This window comes from Sphaerodactylus townsendi, linkage group LG17 (genome assembly GCF_021028975.2).
Source record: "Sphaerodactylus townsendi isolate TG3544 linkage group LG17, MPM_Stown_v2.3, whole genome shotgun sequence".
Taxonomy (NCBI): Eukaryota; Metazoa; Chordata; class Lepidosauria; order Squamata; family Sphaerodactylidae; genus Sphaerodactylus; species Sphaerodactylus townsendi.
Window position 1 is genome coordinate 25,753,407 of NC_059441.1, and position 10,200 is coordinate 25,763,606.

Sequence of the window (10,200 nt, forward strand, 5' to 3'; positions counted from 1 at the left end):
TAGGGACTCCTGGAGAGAGAGGGGGGGGGGAGAGGGAGAGAGGGAGAGGGAGAGAGAGGGGGGGGGGCCTAGGCATTTCTCCCCTTTGGTCATCGCAGGTCTGGGTCAAGGAGAAAGACCTGGCCAAAGGTTTCTTGACACTCCCTTCTTCTAGCAGAGGAGGGAGGCAAATTGGAGCAGAAGACGCCGCCTCGCTCGTTGCGGGATCCCGCCCCCCCCCCCCCCCCGGCAGCAATTTGCAAGGATCTCGTCCTCGCCCAGGCGGAGCCGATCCGTTCCGTGCCGGCCGCGCGGGTTTCTTTCGGCTTCTGCAAAGCAAACTTGAAACGCCTTCGTGGGACCAGGAGATTTTTTTTTGGGGGGGGGGAGGGGGGTGCTGAGAAACCACTCGAGAGGGGGGGGGGGGTTAAGAGAGAAGAGCTGGGCGGAGGGAGCGGGCGGCTCTTCACACCTGGATCGCAGCCTGGTTGGGCTCCCATGAGGTCCATCAGTCATATCAGCCGAACTTCCCCGGTCCCCGAGCTCGCGGTGGGGAAGGGGAGATTTTGGAAGCCCCCCTTTAAAGTGGCCACTCGTTAGCTATTCTGATAGATGGGGGAGATCGTTTAAAACCCGGTTTGGGGGGCCTGGGGGCGTATTGAAAGCCCTCTTCTCGTGCCTTTATGGGTAAGATCGTCAGGAATATGTATTTTGAAGGGGGCTTTTCCCCCCCTAAAGGCGTATCAGGGTGCTTTGAAGAGGGCGGTGGGCTTCCCTTTGCCCCGATGGGGTGCCCGTTTCGGGCCCAGAACCCGGGGGAGAGGGGAGGGGTGTGTGGAAGCCACTTTTACGCAGATCTCAAAATGAAGAGACCCATTTCATCAGGATAGGAAGGCATCGAAGGGGGCCCCATTCCCAATAAAGCTCGGGGCACGTCTGAATGGCGAATTAAATGCCCCCTCCTCACTTTCTCTTCGCCCACCGGTGGGGAGGGAGGGGCGGAAGGCAGGAATGAGAGGCAGGATGGATCTGAGAAGTTTCCCTCGGAGTCGAGGGCGACTTTTCCCCTCCCCCCCCCCAATTCCCTGCGAATACACTTTTGGAGGTCAAGCAAGAGCCAATTCAGTCAAAAGGGCTACGAAAATATGAGGGGGGGGGGGGGAGAGGAAGACGGGGCCTATTTATTTGCAAAAAAGTGCCCCCCTGCCAAATAATTACCCCCCTTCCACATATAGGTTCCTGAGGCTAGGTGGGAGGAGAGAACTGAGCCTTATCTCCCCAAAAAACCCCTTCCTCCTCATTGCCCAAGCGACCCCTTCCTCTCAACTCAATATGAATGATTAGGTAGATCCTACTAGATTTTACCAAGATGGTGTTGGGGGTGGTGGTGTGGGGGGGTATAGCTTTCTTTCCCTGTAATCTTACAAGAAAACTTCTTTGCCTAACTTCTTAGATGGAACTTAGGAAAAGTCTGACCTTCAAGGTCAAAGGAAGCCAGGTTCCATTAACTCTTGATGTGCCAGCAGGTTAACGACCCTAATTTAACCAGGGGCGGGGGTTTGAATACTCTTATTTTTTTCTAAGAAGAGGGAAGAGTAGATCCAATATTTATGTCTTTCCCCCATTGGTTTCTCGTGAAACTGAGTTCCAAATTAATGGAAGAAGATCTATTTGTAAATTCAAAGTGAAACTCGAGAGCCTGAACCAACACGAAGTCCCCTGAAGATCCCTGAGCTGGCTCCTCCTTAAAGATGTAAAGGATAGCAGGCTTAATCAGTTGAAAACTACCACTCATTAATAGGATCTCTAGAATATGCCTTTAAACACACAAACACACATACACACACCACCACCACCACCACGAATTTGTGTTTTAGTTGGAGTTTGAAATGCATTGTCCTAATGCCATATTTAAAACTTGGTTCCTGTTTATCTCCCTTACTCCCCCCAGCTCTGGAATCCCTTCTAGAAGATTGTGTGGATCGGGGCCTTCCCTAATAAAGGCATGGCTCACATAAAAGGGAGAAATGCTCAGGGGGGGAAATGTTACCTGTTTGGAGATCTTATAGTTTATGCCTTCAGTTTGATATTAATTGGAATCAATTAATTCCTTGATGAGTGAAGGTGAAATAAAATGGCAGTGAACGACCCCAACCCTTTAATAAACTTGTAATGTTTGGCTAGCTTCAGTATCGACATATCTGTCCACCTTTCAAAGATCTTTCATAAGACAGGGACTGCTATGTTTCTGGGTGCTAACACACACAGAAGTACAGAACTAGAAATCTGAGTCCTCAAATTGGTCTCTGTGGCTAGAAGTGTACAATATTCCCCCTCCCAAGTGCTATCCTATTAAAACATATATTTTAAAGAGCAGGTTCTATTCCACATGGAAATTCTCCCCAAAATACTCTCATCTACATATGCAAATAGTTTGTTCCTCTCCTGAAAAGAGAAGTCAGTCTGCAAAGAAAGGCAATTTGGGAAGTAAATAAAAATGCATCCACTTTTTAAAATGAAACACACAATCTTGTTAGTAAGTTGAAAATGACTTGAGTCTTTGCAGAGGGCTTCAGGTGTTTGAAGCAGCAGGCATTCAAAAGCAAAACTGCCCCCCCCCCCCAGCTGAAAATCCAACATGGGAAAAGCTTCACTGTTTCCCCCACCAAAAAAGAGAAAGTCAAAATAAAAAAGGTAAAGGTGTATGGAATGCTTCTGTCTGTACCAGTATACCATGCAGATGTTGAACATACAGCAACACTGATTAATTCATTTTATTAATTTATTCATTTTTATTTATTTATTCATATTATTTTCCCCAGCCTAGGTGAGGTTTTAGCTAAACAAAGACCATATTTACGTTGCAGGGCAAACCCACATTTGGGCATAAGGAGAGACCTACAGATTAAATTGTGTTTTGCATTCAGTTGATTTCCTTGATAAATTAAGTTGAAATTATACAGCCTCTTGTCAACGCTCATGGCTGGTTCATTTTGCCTTCAGCGCTCTGGGATTTCTTTGCAAATATTTTAAGTGTGTCTTAGATGTGTCCTCCACTAGATTAAGAAGAGCTGTTCCCAGACAAAGGTCCAATTCTGTCAGTCTTTAAAAGGATCCCTTGTTTAGTGTTTTCTTATAGCTTTCCAGTGGCGCTACCTTCGGTATCAAAGATTAATTCTGTGCTTTTAAAAAATAAATTAATTAATTTCCCTTATCCCCACCTGATCTTGCCTGTTTGACTGAGTTAAATTGGATAGAGATGGTATCAAACTGGAGAGTTACAGCTAAATTCGGCAACAATAAAGCACGAGGTGACAGGCGCTGTGAGAAATGACATCTGTGGATCTCTGACAAGCTGGGAGTGGAACACATTTCCTGAAAAAGAAGTCTGAAAGCGAGTCACAGGTCGGCTTCTTTCAAATCGGAGGGTTCTTGTAGTCCTTTCGCCATTTTAGAATCTCAGAATCGCTGTACTTGTGTGAGTGAAATCTGTGGACAGCCGACCAATGAAAGAATGTAGAGTTGATTAATAATTATCCCCTTTTGCATCAATTAATGGACTGATCGATTAGTCATTTGTATGCTACTAAAAAGTCAAAAGGCAGTGCTGGGCAGAGCATGGGGGAAAAAAGGCCTCGTGATGGCATAATAGTGTCATTCCATTACAGTAAAACATCAGTAAACACAAACACACATGATCAATAAGTTTATCAATTGTGTGCGTGTATACATGATGTGATGAAAACCCGCAGTTGCATTTGTAAAAACAGGTCCTCTCGGAAATTAAGTTGATTGATCTACTCCTTAAACCCACATGCCAATTCATGCACACGTATATTGTGGGGAAAAAAAATACTCCAGTGATTTTAAAAAATAACACCCACCCCTGTTTAGCAAGAAGTTACAGTTCATAGATTTCTACTGTTTACAAGTTCAGATTTCTACAGTGAATTAGGGTACCATCCAACTGGGAAATTCTTCTTTCCAAAGACCACTGAATAGAGTTCCAACCTTCGGCAGTATCTTCTAGGGGTTTGAAAGATGGTCTGGGTTTGTAACTATTTTTCTTAAAGATTACCAGTATCCATCCTGTCCTGGCGACCCAAACCAGATCTGTCGTTTTATGACTGTTCACGTCAAGTAACGTGACACAAAGGAAGATACTCTTTTAGGAGACAATGAAGCGTGTCCCTTAAATTTTTTTTTTGGTCAGTTGGAAGGGCATAAATATATTTTATTTAATGGGCAAATCTATTTGGCCTGCTTTGCATGATTGGAAAGCTGCAGGCGTGAAGACTGATACTTTGCAAATTTTCAGGGCACAGTTTGACCCATGAGTTTAACTTTTAAAGTGCCCACGTCGGTGGAAAACATCAGCCTGTTTGCCCATTGTGGGCATATTTCAGGTCTGAATGTCAATGTTGCAAAGAGCTGGCCAGTTCAATGCTAATATTTGAATGCTCGCTTGTTTTCGAAATTAAATACTTGATGGCTAGAAGGTAAGAGTATCTGGCTTGCTGGGGTAAAGTACAGATGACTGGAGAAGACAATGGCAAACCACTCCATGAACAGAAGTCTGCCCAGTCAACATTGTGATGTGACATCACCCCATGGGCCAGTAATGACCTGGTGTTTAGACCTGTGGATCTCTACATTAATTTAGAGAACTTGTGGATCTCTACATTAACTCAAAGACCACTCAAGTGAGCTCCATCCTCAGTTAGTGTTTTTACCTTTACCTCAGGGCAAGAAGTTTTCCAATTATGATGAGTGCTCATCAATGGCTCATTTTCACGTCGAAGAGGGAGCAAGCTTGCTTTCTGCTGCCTCAGAGACTAGGACACAGAGTAATGGATTCAAGGTGCAGGAAGAGATTCCACTTAAACATTAGGAAGAATTTTCTGACCATCAGGGCTGTTCAACAGTGGAATTCACCACCATGGGAGAGTGGTGGGGTGAGTCTCCTTCTTTGGAGGTTTTTACACAGAGGCTGGATGGACATATGTCAGGAGTGCTTTGATTGTGTGTTCCTGCATTGCAGGAGGATGGACTTGATGGCCCTTGGGGTTTCTTCCAACTCTATGATTCAGTGATTATTTAAATTTTGTTTGATATCACAATTGCCAGTTCTTTAGCTGGTTGTTGGCCTTTCATTACAACCAGAGGCCTAGGAAGCTGTAGTGTGTCCAAGTAGTATTCGTACAGATTCAAACAGGGCTGCTTTTGGAATCTGACAGATGCTGATTTTGTCAATTTGAAGATGTTTCAAGTGCAGCCCCAGTGTTTTCGGAACGGTGCCCAGGTTGGCCATTAATACAGGGATGACATCAGCTGGTTTGTGTCTTAGTTTCTGAATCTCAATGTTCAAATCGCGATCTTTAGTGAGCTCCTCATGTTCTTTTTCATTGACCCTGCAGTCCCCGGGTATTGCTATGTCGATGATGGTCACTTTCTTATCCTCGATCACTGTGATGTCCAGTGTGTTATATGCCAACACTTTGTCCATTTGGATTCAAAAGTCCCACTGAGTTGTTCTTCACCATCACCATCACCATCACCATCACCATCACCACCACCACCACCACCACCACCACCACCACCACCATCACCATCACCATCACCACCACCACCACCACCACCACCACCACCACCACCACCACCACCACCACCACCACCACCACCACCACCACCACCACCACCACCACCACCACCACCACCACCACCACCACCATCATCATCATCATCATCATCATCATCATCATCATCATCATCATCATCATCATCATCATCATCATGAAAATAATTTAAATAGCTATAAATTTCAGCACATCAACATCTTTCTTTTAAAATAAGAGAGCTTGTGGGTTTTGGCCCCACCCAACGCCATGTTTTCTTAATAATAAAGCAAGAAGAAACCTTACCCCTGGCTGAAGGAAAGTAGGGCGAATGTTGAATATGGTTCATATTACGGACCCTTTGACCTCTTCACTGTTGACTGCAAGGTGTCAGATGTTTGCCGCATACTGTTTGTGCGGCAAAGAAGTTGGCTTTCTATTCAACCAAGTTTCTGGGCTGCACTTATCTGAACGGCCTGACTTTGGTAACATATGTTCTGCTATCTCGGTCTCCAGAACTGGATACTGATTAAAAAGTGCTGGGGAATGCAGCTCTCTGACGCCGGGGCAGGGAGGCCTCGCTTGGGCTCTTTCAAACTTCCCTCGCCGGCTAAGGAACCTTTGCCCATCTGCCACGTTTTTGCACAGGAATTGGAGGGTGGTCTGCTGGTTGAAAGTGCTCTCAAGTCACAAGTGGGCTTATGATGACCCCCATAGGGTTTCGAGGCAAGAGCAAACAGAAGTGGTTTCAATTGCCTGCGTCCATGTAGCAACCTTGAACCTTGAAGAGAGCCAGCGTGGTGTAGGGGTTAAGAGCAGGGGAACTATAATCTGGCAAACTGGGTTTGATTCCCTGCTCTGCCGAGCTGTGGAGGCTTATCTGGTGAACCAGATTAGCTTGTGCGCTCCAACACATGCTAGCTGGGTGACCTTGGGCTAGTCACAGTTCTTCTTCTTCTTCTTCTTCCAATCCAATCCAATCCAATCCAATCCAATCCAATCCAATCCAATCCAATCCAATCCAATCCAATCCAATCCAATCCAATCCAATCCAATCCAATCCAATCCAAAAACCTTTATTAGGCATAAACCAGAAGTACCATACATTCCTCCTGCTGCTGCTGCTGCTGCTGCTGCTTCTTCTTCTTCTTCTTCTTCTTCTTCTTCTTCTTCTTCTTCTTCTTCTTCTTCTTCTTCTTCTTCTTCTTCTTCTTCTTCTTCTTCTTCTTCTTCTTCTTCTTCTTCTTCTTCTTCTTCTTCTTCTTCTTCTTCTTCTTCTTCTTCTTCTTCTTCTTCTTCTTCTTCTTCTTCTTCTTCTTCTTCACCAAAGCCAACCTTGCTTAGCTTCTGAGATCTGAAAAGGTCAGGCTAGCCTGGATTATACAAGACAGGGTGGAGTCATTTCTACAGTCTCATCAGATTTCAGAAGCTACGCAGTGTAGACCTCGGCAAATATTTGGATAAGAGACCTCCAAGGAATACCAGGGTTGTTAAGTGGAGGTACATCTCAATGTCTCTTGCCTTGAAAACCCTACAGGGTCACTTTAATCAGCTGTCACTTGATGGCAAAAAATAAGTTATCAATTCAAACACTGTTATCCTGCTGCCCTCCCCAGTGGGCCCCCAAAATGGCTTACAATATTGTTCTCTCAATCTCTGTCACATTTGACAACTAAAACTCCATCAGGTGCATCAGGCTGAAAGAGTGAATTGGCCACATTTGCCTAGCAAACTTCCATGGCAGAGCAGGGATTTGAACCCTGGTCTTCTCGGACATTCTGAGCACTACACCGTAATGACTTTCCTGAGGAGGGAGGGACAACCAGAGGCCCATAAAAGTCTGATCTGATCTGGCCAGGCAACTTTATTGGTTCCGGATTTGAATAACAACTTGTATTTGCCCATAACTTCGCTCGCTGGGAAAAGTAAAAAGTTTGCAAGACATGGAACAACTCCAGGAGCTTTGACGTCACTTTGCCTATTTTGATTTTTGCCTATTTTTTATTTCAACAGTGTCCATATTTGGAGGTGACGCTGGACTTTTGTTCCGTAAGTAGAAGGCTGTGACCAGGACTACCCAGAACTATTCCAAGAGCCCAGACAAAGGTTTTCTTCTATCCCTTCCTTCCGGGGAAGGGCTGAAGCTCAGTGGTAGAATGATAGAATCATAGAGTTGGAAGAGACCCCAAGGGCCCTCAAGTCCAACCCCCTGCAATGCAGGAACACACAGTCAAAGCACTCCCGACAAATGTTCATCCAGTCTCTGTTTAAAAACCTCCAAAGAAGGAGAGTCCACCACTCTCCGAGGCAGTGAATTCCACTGTTGAACAGCCCTGATGGTCAGGAAGTAGAGCATTTGCTTTGTACACAGACGGTTCCTGGTTCAGTCCTCGGCATCTCCACTTACAGGATCAAGCAGGAGGTTGACCTTGGAGAACTGCTGCCGGCCAGAGTAGACAACGCCAACTTTGATAGACTGAAGGCCTCACTCAGTATAAGACACCTTCACTCTGGGAGGGGCTAGGGCTTGATGTTGGAGAAGAGGGCTCCCGAGGTTCAATCCCCGGCATTGCCACTTAAAGGGATTAGGTAGGGGGTGATGTGCGAGACCTTAACTGCCAGTCAGGTGGACAATACTGACAATTGTCTGACTCAGTAGGAGACAGTTTCAACTGCGTGGTTAGCCTCCCTGTTTACGATCTTTGGTCCACCATCACTGTGCAGGAGTACAGTTAGGGCGCCATTTTATTGTAGTCAGACTAGGACAGTGGTTTTATTTATGCACTTTAATTTACAACTTATTGTTGTAAGCGCCTGGAGCCCAGCTTGCCAAAAAAGGGCCATGAAAATAAAATAAATGAAATAAATATTCAGTGTCTGTTCAGCACCGTCAGACCTAACTCAAGAGCTACAAAGATAACGTGATTCCAAAAATGAATGAACTCTATGTGCACTGTATCTGTTTCCCCCCCACTCCATTCCTCATGTTTATGGGACCTCCAAAGAGCTCAGGGAACGTTCTCCCCCATTTTAACCCAACACCAACCCCGTGAGGTAGGCACAGTAACATTTACCCTGGTTCTTGCCCTCAATAATGTCAAACAGCAGTAGCACCAAGTTCAATTTTGGTGGTCCCCAATCTACCTCTCCCCCTCAAATTTTGTCCTTTGACATCTCTGGCCATTACACTTTGATGGCGGCATTTGAATGGGAAGACCCCTCCAACAACATCCACACACCATGGAAGCAGAGATTGCTTTCTGATGAACAATTAAATGTTGTGCATCTGCGTATGCTTGTAACCTCCGCACAAAGGAATACTATGAGATACTTTTTCATGGCGGCACTATTCCAAAAGGTCTCACCCTTCGGATGATCAAATTATTGAGATTCCAGCTATCTGTAACTGAAGGCAAATCATAAAGGGAAAAGAACCCCAGGATTATATCAAGATTCAAGAATGATTCAAGATGATAAAGAATTGCTTTTTAGGGTGAGGCCAAGTGGTGGTTAGAACTGGGAAAAGCACACTGCGTCGTCGTCGTCGTCGTCGTCGTCGTCGTCGTCGTCTTCTTCTTCTTCTTCTTCTTCTTCTTCTTCTTCTTCTTCTTCTTCTTCTTCTTCTTCACTTTTCTGCTATCTGCCTTTGTGCCTTCAGGGCAGTGAAAGAAGTCTGCCGATTCTAGATTGGTTGTAGAGTTTGCTTTGCTGATGATGGATTACCATGTCAATTTAAACAGCATAGGATTAATTTGTTTCAATGATTTCTCTTTAGGCTGAATGCCAGTTCTTTTCTTTCTTCTCTCCCCTCCTTTCTATCTCTCGCCTTGCTCTTCAGAATAAGAATAAGAGAGGGGAAAAAAAAAGAATCTCTACCCACTACCCATACCCTTTCGATATCCTTTTAAAAGAGACTATAATAGAACTAGACAAGTTAAGGTGTTGGGTTGCGAGCAAGCCTCAGGTCTGAGTGTTTTTTATCTCATTCGCAAAGGCCGAAGCCTCCTGTCAGTCACATTAAAATGAAATTGGATCCAACATTTATTCAATAAATACTTCTCTTGTAGGTAATCCAGAGCAGAGTGCTTTTGACACATAAGGACTTAATTTGTCTCGGATAAGAAGTTATTAATATGGTACATTTAAGCTTGCCACCTACAATAAGGTCATTTAGATCTTTTAACGTAATTCAGAGAAAGAGTTGGAGGGTGCTTCAGGGGAAAGCAAAGTTTGTGACGGTGTGCTTTGGCAGAGCTGGGGCGGCGGGCGGGGGGCGGGGGGATAGCAATTAACGTGTGGGAATGAAGCCCAGATTGTAAAGCTACGTCTGACTGGCAATCGCTACTCCATCTGGGATTCTTTGACGGACTTTAGATCTAAAATGCAGTTTTGGAACTTCAGTTTTCCATCTGTGAAATGGGAACAATTGTGATCCCAAATGTTGAAAGGGCAAATGAGCCATATATCTCTATATATCTACAGATATAGAAATATATGTAGAGAGATTGATACTGATACACACACACGCATATAAACACACACCCCTTTATATAGATATACACAAACACACACACGTATATATGTATGTGTGTGTATGTATGTGTAT